This window comes from Neoarius graeffei, chromosome 1 (assembly GCF_027579695.1).
Source record: "Neoarius graeffei isolate fNeoGra1 chromosome 1, fNeoGra1.pri, whole genome shotgun sequence".
In the NCBI taxonomy this organism is placed as follows: Eukaryota; Metazoa; Chordata; class Actinopteri; order Siluriformes; family Ariidae; genus Neoarius; species Neoarius graeffei.
The window spans coordinates 19908446-19920720 of NC_083569.1; the positions used below are offsets into that span (position 1 = coordinate 19908446).

At 41.2% G+C, this 12275-nt stretch overlaps 3 non-coding genes across 3 annotated transcripts; 1 reads left to right on the forward strand and 2 right to left on the reverse strand.

Annotated features, from left to right (window-relative positions):
- Positions 1–1318: 1318 nt before the first annotated feature.
- Positions 1319–1390, reverse strand: trnaq-uug (transfer RNA glutamine (anticodon UUG)). Its single transcript has one exon. It is a non-coding gene; the product is annotated as a tRNA-Gln (tRNA).
- Positions 1391–4677: 3287 nt separating this feature from the next.
- On the reverse strand, positions 4678–4865 carry LOC132898168 (U2 spliceosomal RNA). Its single transcript, XR_009656461.1, has one exon. It is a non-coding gene; the product is annotated as a U2 spliceosomal RNA (small nuclear RNA).
- Positions 4866–7952: 3087 nt separating this feature from the next.
- trnaf-gaa (transfer RNA phenylalanine (anticodon GAA)) lies at positions 7953–8025 on the forward strand. Its single transcript has one exon. It is a non-coding gene; the product is annotated as a tRNA-Phe (tRNA).
- Positions 8026–12275: the final 4250 nt, after the last annotated feature.

Here is a 12275-nt window from a genome sequence, read left to right on the forward strand (position 1 = left end):
GCCATGCGCTTGGCTAACTATTGCAATACTCTGTATTGGCAGTGCTTTTACAAGCAACCTCTGCAAACATTTTATGACAGTGCTTTGACTCGACCTGCCAACCGTCTGTAGGCAGTGCTGCTAAATAAAGCCAGTGTTGTAAAATGAACTGCAATGACCAGTTTTCACCCATCGTATGGCAAAGAGAATCTCAAACTTACTCGTAAGCATTCTAAATTACGTAGGGGAACATCAAGGCATCTGCTTCAGTACCTTAAGATGCAAAACTGGAGTTCAGCATGGTATCAGCACACCATCCCAAACATCAGTAAACAGGACTCAACAAACATCAGGATCAACACTGAAGAACGCATCTCCACTGGATACCACGAGCCGAACACTGCTCCTTAGTCCGCTCGGCTAGACCGACAGCCGGGCACCAAAGTGAGACGCATCGTTGACCATACGCAGGTCTTATGCTGACCACATGAGTTGGCAATGCACTTGGGTCACTGTTCAAATACCTATCTACAGTGACCAAAAGAAGACCACCACCCTGCTTATCCTCACCAAGAGCGACAGGCTAAACGCAAGCTTGACACTTACTGTGCGGTGAGCTCTTTGGGATGGCACGTCTGACTTTTGTTTCCAGATCGTTGGAACTGCTCCATGTACTGGACATCGCTCAAATCCTTCTATGTGAATCCGCCTCACAAATGTATCTTTTTCAAAATGTATGGAGCAGACACCAAACCATCCTGTCGGCTTGAAGTTACCTCTCTTTGTCAGTACAAATCAAACCCATTTTTTCCGCAAGTGTCCTGCCAACTTTTGGGCTACAATGGATCAAAATTCTGCTTTTTTTAATGGCTACACTTGAACAGCCTTGAAGGACACACCCCTTAGGAGGCATGCTTTGGTTTTAGTTTTGTTGCAGAATAAATTTTAAAAAAATCATTAAAAATGTGCTCCAATTCGCAAAACAGATGAAGCCAGAAATGCCAACGAACTTTTAAGCATTTCGCATATGATGTCACTTCTTTGAACAAACAGTAACTTACCAGGAACGCGTTCGTGTAATGGTGGACTCAAAGAGCCAAACTTTACCAAATAAACAGAACATGTTCCTGGTCTCGTATTAAAATACAATTTAGACAGTAAACTATTAAACATGTCTAGTTTTATCGGGTATAATTCCCAGGGGTAATGTAATTTTCGGAAGACTGGCACTTTAACGGAAACAAAGGGTTTGGGACATGACAGCTTGCTTGACCAAAAGGAGCATGCAGTTGAGATAGTCTGTGCATGTGAGTTCAGAAGCCACAAACAAAGGCTTCAGAGGTTCCACTGAGATTTGAACTCAGATCACTGGAGTCAAAGTCCAGGGTGCTAGCCATTACACCATGGAACCAAGACATAGCTAAAGGGTTGTTTTCACTGTCAAACCTTTGAATGATATAATGAAATTCCAGCAGCACATGAACACGATTGAAGGTTTTACCTGAAATCATCAACCTGCTGGAAAAAAAAAAAAATTCTAGAAACCCTGACTGTTGGCTACATGGTTAATCATTCATTGTTGTTTGTATTAATTTCTAGTTTTGTAGTTTATCAATCAATGTCAACAGGCAATTTATATTATAACCATATGAAAATCCAGGTCAAAGGTCGCATGTCGTTCCATGAACTAAAACTTTATATTTTTACATCTAGAAACATAAAATACCTAATGATATTGTAATATGTGGCAGATATTCACAAGAAACTGAAAAAAAAAACTTATCTGAAAAGAATTTAAAAATCTGAATATTTCAAGCATGCAATTTTTTACAGGCTAAGAAATTAATTCTGATCTAATTTTATTTATTGCAGTAGGACTCCAAATACTCTCGAAGCATTCTATTCCAAAAGTTTCTCAAGCTTATTTTTGCGAAGGCATGCTAGCTGAAGCTTCCATTTTCACTCACATGCAGGCAAAACTCCCAACAAGCATTCAACAAACACAAACCATGAGCATAAAACCAATGGCCCGTTAATAACCCGCGATAGCAAATATCAGAAATGGAATTCAAACCCACACCTCCAGAAAAGACTGCAACCTAAACACAGCGCCTTAAACCACTCAAAATCTAGGTTATACTTAACCAGGTTAGTGACACTGTATTGGAGGTGCAGAAAGCTGGTAGAGAGTAAGGTGGCCTGGGCCAATCTCTTACACCTTTACAGCTTTATTAGCCATTGCACACAGGCAGAGAAATGTCTGACCAACGAGAGTTTTTGATAGAAAGAAAGAAAGAAAGAAAGAAAGAAGGGGTTGGGGTGTTGTGTGATCTGTCTAATGAGAAAGTAGGGGAAAGAATTACTGCAGACTAATGGTCCAGTAGCTTGTTGAACATGGAGAAAACCAGGCAATGGGGAAAAGGTCGACCCAGCAAAGAAAGAAAGAACTTTTTTCTTTACTTATTTTTTTAACAAGACAATATCTAGATCTACTACAATGCCATATGAACAGATAGAATAGAAAAAGTTCTATTCCCACTCATTATTTTAGAAAACTCATTTATTATCTTTATTTAAAGAATATATCAAATAAGAAAGCTGCTTCTTCGTATTTAGAACAAGGCACTATTCCTGGAGATACTCAGAGTGCGAATTACCCCACCATAATTGGGGGTACCATCATGGTCCACTATCATATCAATCGCCCCCCCGGTCCTGTCCCGTCTCATCTATGAAAGTCGGTGTCAGTAACTCAACACAATAACTCTGAACAATAATTTTTAATGTCATTAAGAAGCATGACAAACCATACAGTACTACCACAGAAGAAAAACAGCAGTACAACCTGATAACCTTCTTTGTCAGAACAAACTGGGTATCAACACTACAAATGAGTCACATACAGTGCATATACACACATGCAGAACAGTCCTGCTGAGTGTCTTACTCTCTTTCGTCCTGCTGTGCCTCTCCTGTCTGCTGCTGGGAACCCATTTTCTTTATTCACATGAACAGTGTATAAAACCTAACTGCACCTACACTTGTACTGTAATTGTCTGTAGATCTTAGTGCTAATATTTACTACTTACTCTTTTAGCACCAAAAAAATGCCTGATGTCTGGCCCTTTTCTTTTCCTCATGTTTGGCCTGCTGTCTCTGTGAATAAACTCAAACAGGGGACTCAGATGAAACTATGAGTATCTTAAAAATAATACAAAAGGAATGTAAGTAAAAACAATAGAAAACATTCATGTACTAGGCTATTTTGCCTAGGCTAGCCTACTACCTGGCTCTTTTTATGTTGCCCCCAGTCCCCAGAGGTTCTGATTGTAATTTTACATAGGCTTAGCTAGGCCTACATCAGAACTTCTTGTGCCTAATCACACACACAGGATGGGCCTATGTGCCAAATGAATTTCAGAAGGGCACAATTTATTCATGATAAAATGAGAATGGAAACATATGGAGTTCTTCTCCTTTGAAATGAGAATCGTTTCTATACCACACTGTAATAAGCTTGATTTAAATAGAGACTTAGCTTATCTTGCTAACTAACATTGGTAACTAACGTTAACGTCCGTCCACTGTAGCCTACTGGCCTCAGTGGGTAAGTAATTCAACGTATAAAGATGTGACATGAGCTGAAAGAACAAATGACTTTAATAAATGAAAGTTGTAAAATAACACATTTTCAACAGGCTAAAAGTTGGTTAGCAACTAACATTACCAATGCACGTCTTCTGCTGCAAACCACAGACTGTATAAATTGCTGCAAACCCATGGACTGTATCTGATGAATCAACTGAATACGGTGTGGACTAGAAGCTATTGCTTCTAGCGCAGGGCTTTTCAAAGTGTGGGGCACGTCTCCCCTGGGGGCGCCAGAGTTCTTCAGGGGGGCGCAACGTGAGGAAAAATAAACCAGAATAAGTTACTATTGCGGACATTTAGCGAACTTCAGCTAGCCTTTACCAGAGACAAAATGGATTGATTTTTAGTACCTAAAGCTACAGTGAGTGAGGAGACAGAGTCTGGGCCAAGCAAAAAAAGAAGGAAGTATGACCACGATTATTTAAAGTTTGGCTTTTCATAGACTGGATCTGAAGATGCTCCACTGCCACAGTGTGTTGTCTGCCAAGAGGTGCTAGCTAATGATGCTATGAGATGTTTAAAACGTGTAAAACAAGATGTTTAAAAAAAGCACAGATGTTTAAAATGTGTAAAAAAAAAGAGGTTTTGAAAAAGCAGAGATGTTTAAAATGTGTAAAAAAAAAGATGTTTTAATAAAGCTCATATGTTTTAAATGTGTAAAAAAAAAAAGATGTTTTCAAAAAGCACATGTTTAAAATGTGTAAAAGAAAATGGAACATTAAGTATAGCAACAACAAAAATTGTAGGGGGGGGGGGCGCTGTTGTTTATTTGCTCTCTGCGGGGGGGCTGACTCTCCCACACTTTGAGAACCCCTGCTCTAGCGCGTTCTAGCGCTGCGGTGACTAAAAATGGTACGGTCCACAATAGGGGTGTCTGTCTGAAATCAATTTACATTAAAATCTTCCTACAATAAGAATGCCGAATGGGAGTTGGTTTGAATTATATATTTCCTTTTCACAATATCAAAAAAAAATCGGACCCCCCCAAAACTTATATTTTTGTCTCCTTGGGGAGCACTGGGTCTTCATTTGGGGGTATAGTACCCGCTGTAATTCAAACTATGGAGATACTATAATACCAGGTTGAGGTAGAGCAAAAGAAGCAAATCCTAACTCCAGCTCTCTGGTCTAAAAATCTATTTACTAATAATATTGTCAATTAAAGAATATATCAGATATTAAAGTGATAAAAACAAACACTACACTTGATCTTAAACAAAAGGCCAAGAAACAACAACTTACTTCTGTCAATGGCTTTAAATATACCACTTCCAAATGTTAAAATCCAGAAAGGTAAACACAGCTAGACTCCGCCCCCAACAGCTGGATCCTTTTGAAGAGAGACATCACTTTGTGTGTGTGTGTGTGTGGTTTCCATGCAAAAAGCTCGATATTTCTAACATTTGACCACCAAAAATTTTCAGCTCTACCAGAGCAAAGCCTGCAAAAATAAACTGAACTCATTAACATTCCTCTCCCCGGAAATCTGTAATCTCTAGATTGAGGCACTGTCTAAAAGCGGAGCTCCATCTGTTTCTGGGTTGTAGAATTTTCTTATATCATAGCCAGACTCTTCTGTTTTATTTCTTTACCATTATAGTTACTATACTGTTTCCTTATGTTGTACAAAACATACACAGAAAGAGAATAGCTCTGGCCTGATGAGTAGAGTCAGGGCACTGATTTTATTTACAAATTCGATTTCACCATTGCTGAGCCAAGAATACAAAAAAAACATATTGGAAAAATAATATCATCTCATCGTCTCTAGCCGCTTTATCCTGTTCTACAGGGTCGCAGGCAAGCTGGAGCCTATCCCAGCTGACTACGGGCGAAAGGTGGGGTACACCCTGGACAAGTCACCAAGTCACAGGGCTGACAAATAGACACAGACAACCATTCACACTCATGGTCAATTTAGAGTCTCCAGTTAACCTAATCTACGTGTTTTTAGACTGTGGGGGAAACCAGAGCACTCAGAGGAAACGCACATGGACAACATGCAAACTCCACACAGAAAGGTCTTCGCCAGCCACGGGGCTTGAACCCAGACCTTCTTGCTGTGAGGTGATAGCGCTAACCACCGTGCCACCCCAAAATAATATCATATTGAAAACAAAATATAATACAATACTGCCTGGTACGAAACCCCGGGATAAAACCCCAGTGGGATTGGAACCTCCTAGAAAGTCTGGCTATCAAAATCTCTCTGTGTGTGTGTGTGTGTGTGTGTGCACTTATAAGGGAGATCATTACCCACTTGACACTGTGGATAATAGTGAAATAATCAAGACTGCATGATTGGGGGGTAACAGTGAAATGAGCGAGCACAGAGAATACATTTACCTCATTATTTACCTTATTATTTGCTCATTCTTTCATGTGAACTTTTGTTCATTTAATTAAAAACACGCTTGGAATCAGTACACCATCCTGAACATTAGTAAGCAGGACTTAACAGACCTCAGGATCAAGATAGAAGAAGGCTTCTCCACTGGATACCACTAGCCGAACACTGCTTCTAGTCCGCTTGGCCAGACACCAAAGCAAGACGCATCGTTGACCACACCCAGGTCTTGTGCTGACCACGTGAGTTGGCAATGCACTTGGGTCACTGCTCAAATGTCTATGTGCAGTGATCAAAAGGAGACCGCTGCGCAGGAAAACCCCAATGGATTTCAAATACATTGCCTTCACCACTCAGCCATGACTACTGGAGGTGTTGAAACTCAAGTGCGACAAAAAATTACTTTGAGCACTTTTTTTGCGCAAAGGCACACAAGCCAAAGCCTCCATTTTCACACCAAGCACAGGCCACAAGGCCTGTCAACAGCCCACTGCAGTAAATGTCAGAAATGGGATTCGAATCCACACCCCCAAAGGGGACAACAACTTGAACACAGCACGTCAGACCTGTTGGCCACCCTGATTTGCTACTCCAAGTGCGAATCCAGCATAGAACATGCTGAGGTCTCATGTTGCTCTCACGTGTGGGCCATGCGCTTGGCCAACTATTGCAATACTCTGGGCAGTGCTTTTACAAGTTTGCAGAAAAGACAGACTTTTCTGCAAACATTTTATGACTGTGCTTTGGCTCAACCTGTCCAGGAGAGAAGCCCTTTCCGTTGAGGACAGATACCTGGATTTGGAACCACTCCCTCTTTTGCCAGACAAGCTCGGGTAAAAGCCACCACAAACCAAGGCTTTGGCTGCCTTTCGGCAAACCAAATTTCAGATGGAGTCGGCAGCACATTCAAAGCAGCGTGAGAGACATTGAGTGGACATCAAGGACATCGCTTTAACCAGGTGGCCACCACTGCACACGGGGCCTCGTGACAGCATGGACAAATGTCAGGAGATGCTTTGCTGCACTTCGTTTCAAAACGCATACACTTCAGGGAGGCAAAATCCTCAGGTTGGACGTGAACGAGTCTACGACCTAGCGTACTTGATTCACTGGATGTACAACCGTCTAAGGGCAGCACTGCTAAATAAAGCCAGCGCTGTAAAATGAAATCCTACAATGGACTGCAATGACCAGTTTTCACCCATCGTATGGCAAAGAGAATCTCAAACTTACTCATAAGCATGCTGAATTGCATAGGGAATCATCAAGGCATCCGTTTCAGTACCTTAAGATGCAAAACTGGATTTCAGCATGGTATCAGTACACCATCCCGAACATCAGTCAGCAGGACTTAACAGACCTCAGGATCAAGATAGAAGAACGCTTCTCCACTGGATACCGCTAGCCGAACACTGCTCCGTAGTCCGCTCGACCAGACACCAAAGCGAGACGCATTGTTGACCACACGCAGGTCTTGTGCTGACCATGTGAGTTGGCGATGCACTTGGGTCACTGCTCAAATACCTATGTGCGGTGATCAAAAGAAGACCACCACCCTGTTTCACACCAAGAGCACAGGGGCCCTGGTGAAAACAATCTACCAGCAGCCAGATCAATACGGATAGCACTTGACAGGCCTCAAACATCATGCCGCACATAACCAGCAGGATTCAAACTTTGTGCAGGGAAGCCCCAACAGATTTCAAGTCTATTGCCTTCACCACTCAGCCACGACTAACGGAGGGGCTAAGGGTCATGTGCGACAAAAAAAAAATCATTTGCAGTGCTTACTTTCACAAAGCCACGTCAGCCAAAGCCTCCGTTTTCACCCACGTTCGCTGCTTGCGGCAAGCACGGGCCACGAGGCCCGTCGACAACCCACTGCAACAAATGTCAGATAAGGCCGCTGCTTACGCCGCCCTGATGTGCCACGCCTAGCCTGAATCTGGCACAATGAGTGACTGGCAACGGGCTTGCTTAAATAGCTCAGTAGGGAGAGCGTTAGACTGAAGATCTAAAGGTCCCTGGTTCAATCCCTGGTTTCAGCATTGAAGAGTGTGGTTTATGTATATCAAAGGGTGTGTTTGGTTTTTTTTGCCTGGGCAATGTTAGTATATGGCGGTAATTTGGTGCTGAAAACAATTCTACAGCTACGTTTTGGTTCCATGGTGTAAGGGTTAGCACTCTGAACTTTGACTCCAGTAATGTGAGGTCAACTCTCAGTGGAAATTCCGAAGACTTTCTTTGCAGTATCTGAGCTAACATGCCCAGATATTTTCAATTGCATGCTCCTTTTGGTCGATCACAAGTTCTACTCACGATCGGGTCATACCATCATAAAAATGGTACCTACTGCCGTCTGGCAAGGCACGTTGCAATACAGATGCGAGTTGGGAGACAAACTTTTGCGGTTCCCAGAGGACTAGCCCCCCACTGTAACCTGAGCTATGTACCGTAATAGGCGAGAGGCCGAGGGCTACAGAGATCGGTGCTGCCCTTTGCGCCGCATGGTATGGGAAGGACTTTGATTTGCAGGTCAGCGGTGCTGCACAGGTGATGTCATTTGCACCAATGCCTTCTTTTGTGTCCACACGGACTCTATACTATTATCTGCATTGGTGTGCGTTCTTGATCCGCGTGAGTGGAGCCCCATAGACATAGAGTGTGGATGGATAAAGAAACTCATCAAGTTGTTTTCTGATGGTTTCGGTCCCGTGCGTGCCTGCCACCATACCAGTGTTATAGAAATTACCAGTCATACACACCGCCTAGTGGCCAGTGTTAGTAATTACCAGTCATACACACTGCCTCGTGGCCAGTGTTATAATAGTAATTGCCAGTCATGCACACCACCTCGTGGCCTGTTAGTCTGGAGGATAAAAATGGTATTATAACCCCCCCCCGCACATCTCATCTCATCTCATCTCATTATCTCTAGCCGCTTTATCCTGCTCTACAGGGTCGCAGGCAAGCTGGAGCCTATCCCAGCTGACTACGGGCGAAAGCCCCCCGTACATCTAGGGGTAAAAGCTGCCAACCATGTTTTTTAGTTAAAATGGTTCCTAAGAGACAGAAATATGGTGGTTGGCATCTTTGGAAATGCCTCTGACTATCCCTTGGCAGCCATTTTGAAACTGACTATGGGACAGTCTTGAATACCTAAATGTATGGACTCCTGGAGCAATCTACACCATAAAAGTTGTGGTTAAACCTAAGTTTTTTGTTCAATAGATGTTCTGGTATCTACCAACAAGGATTTTATCTGGTGGCCCTCTTGGAATTCAATATGGCTGCCAGAAATGTAATAAAAACATGTAATTTTACCTTCCAGGAAGATACAAACATGATCTTAGTGTCAAAAATTATATGTCTTTGATGGTTAGAAATAATGTGGTTATATTAAATAACATCCACACATCATTAATGAAGCATTTCCAATATAAAATAATGCTAAATTCCAAATTATATATATATATATATATATATATATATATATATCAGATTTGGTCCACCATTCACCTCAAGCATACTGAAAAAAAAAACTACAAATAGAATGTTTTAAAATATTTCAAAAGTCATGGAAAAGCAGAAAAATATAATAATTTAACAACTTTAAATAACCAAAATAACAAATGTAAGCAAGCGGCCCAGTGGTGTAGTGGTTAGTGCTGTTGTCTCACAGCAAGAAGGTCTGGGTTCGAGCCCCATGGCTGGCAAGGGCCTTTCTGTGTGGAGTTTGCATGTTCTGTCTGTGTGTTCACCTGTTAAGAACAACTAGTAAAATGAGGTAAAGAAAAAAAGAGAGAAATAAAATGAGATCATGGGATGATCAGTAAATAAACACAGATTTGCATAATTTAAAACAAAATATCCATACAGAGAATAACTATGGAAAAACACACCAGTTTCCCCACAGTTTTTCTCCCAGCTCTTTTTGGAACCGTATGGAGTAAGTCATCTGTTGAAGAAGGTGTAGTTGTTGAACAATATTGACAAAGAAGCCAACAGTAGGACAATTTTTTTTCTCAAGCCAGTATTATGTAATGGCTTTTTTACTTGCATCCAACACTGTCTTTTGGAGGAAAGTGTCATCTTTACTTTATCCATCAGCAATATGTCCAAGACAGAGGGATGGGAAAGTTGTACTGATATAAAAAACCCAATGTTTTTTTCAAATGGTTGCTGCCATTTCCTTCCATCAAGTCTGAAAATAGGGACAAGACAAGAAAACATGAGCATTCAACCTTTTTCCTGATTCAGTTTTTACTTTTCACAGCAGTCCTACAATGTACAATTTTTTGTCAAGAATAATATACCATAAATAGTTGGAAAGAAAAAAAAATGCAGCTTACACAGAAACACAGTGGTTAGAAAAATTATGTGAAACCTGTGGAATTCCACTCAGTGGTCACAAGTATAAACAAAAATAATGTTTTTTTTACTCATTTACTCATTTTTTACTCATTTACTAATCAAACATAGAAACCAGGTCCAAGTGTTGAAATCAGAATACAAGAGTGTTCATGTATGATTCATGAAACATTCCTATCTGACCAATTACGGCAGAAGAATGATCGGCCATTGATAAATGTGGCATCTGAAAATCATCATCATTTAAATATCACACCCCTAAATATACTCGGTTTAGAGGCTGTGCCCAAGACTTTCCAACATGGAGAGGTGTGATACGTTCAAGAAGAAACATTTCTCCACCCTCCAAATGGAAGCTCAAATGTCCAATTGAAGAAATTATTTCTATTTGGCAGCCAAAAAAGTAGCATCATAGAAAGTCAGAAAAATGCAGCATTGAAATCCCTGCTGCAGTCAACAGCATTGCCATCGACAATTGAAATCCAGCTGTTTGATCATTTAATTTATATATCCATAAGATGTATAGCCTATATTCTGTCCATAATAATAAGGATATAATAGCTTATATAGCAAATCTTTAGATGTGGGTGAAGAAATAATTGTCAGATCTCAAACATGCAACAAAGATTACACAGTTGTGGATTTTCTTATTTCCTCATTTTCATGATGTTTCAGGCAGCAGTGGTGTTCAGCCTTCAGCTAGAGAAACTGGTCTGGAGCCACCCACAGAGCCAAGCAACCAGAAGCTGTGAGAGAGAGCATGTGCCTGGTCAACTTCATTTCATTTGTTAATATACATCAATTCCTGCATTTCACGTCTGCAACACATTCCAAGAAAAGTTGGGATGGGGAAATTTAGGGCTAGTGATGAGGTAAAACAATTAAACAATGATGTAATTTGAAACACATGATGCCAACAGGTGATTGTTGTTAGAACTGGGACTGTTTTGGCCTCTAGAGGCCGCTGTTATTTCATTTTCTTGTCGTGTTTGTTTTGGCCTCTAGAGGCCGCCACTGTTTCTGTGTTTTATGTTTATTGTTTTCCATGTGTCTTGTGCCCCGCCTAGTCCTCATTAGTGTCACCTGTGGCCTATTTTAGTTTGTGTATTTATACCCCTGAGTTAAGTCCTCTTGTCACGGAGTCTTTGTGCTGTTATGTTTAGCTCCAGTTACCTCTGTTCTGTGTTCCTTGCCATTGTCTCTTTGGTTTTGCACTTTGCTTTGCTTTTTGGACTTTGTGTTTACTGTTTTTTGATCTTCTGAGCGTTGGTATTTTGCCTTTTCTTTTCTAGTTTTTTGCTTTTGTATTTAACTTTGACCTTTTGGATATTTTATTTTTCCCTTCATCTTCTGAGCGTTTTTTGGATTATATTTTTGTTTGGACTGTAAATATTGTAAATAAACTTTTTGATACTTTTCTACTTCCGCCTCACGCCTCTGCATTTGAGTCATCCCCCTGGTGGCCTAGTGGGGGTTTGCTGGATTATCACACCAATGAACCAGGTTTGAATCCCAGCAAAACCCTAACAATTGTAATCATGATTTGGTACAAAATTGATATCCAGGAAAGGCCTAGTCTTTGAGGAGCAAAGGTGGGCTGAGGATTTCCAGTTTGTCAACAAATGCATGAGAGAAATGTTGAAAAACAAATGTTCCTCAAAGAAAGGAAGGGATTTGAATATTTCACTCTCTAGATTGCATAATATCATTAAATGATTCAAGGAATATGGAGGGGGTGGCACGGTGGTGTAGTGGTTAGTGCTGTTGCCTCACAGCAAGAAGGTCTGGGTTTGAGCCCCATGGCTGGCAAGGGCCTTTCTGTGTGGAGTTTGCATGTTCTCCCTGTGTCTGTGTGGGCCCCCTCTGGGTGCTCTGGTTTCCCCCACAGTCCAAAGACATGCAGGTTAGGTTAACTGGTGACTAAATA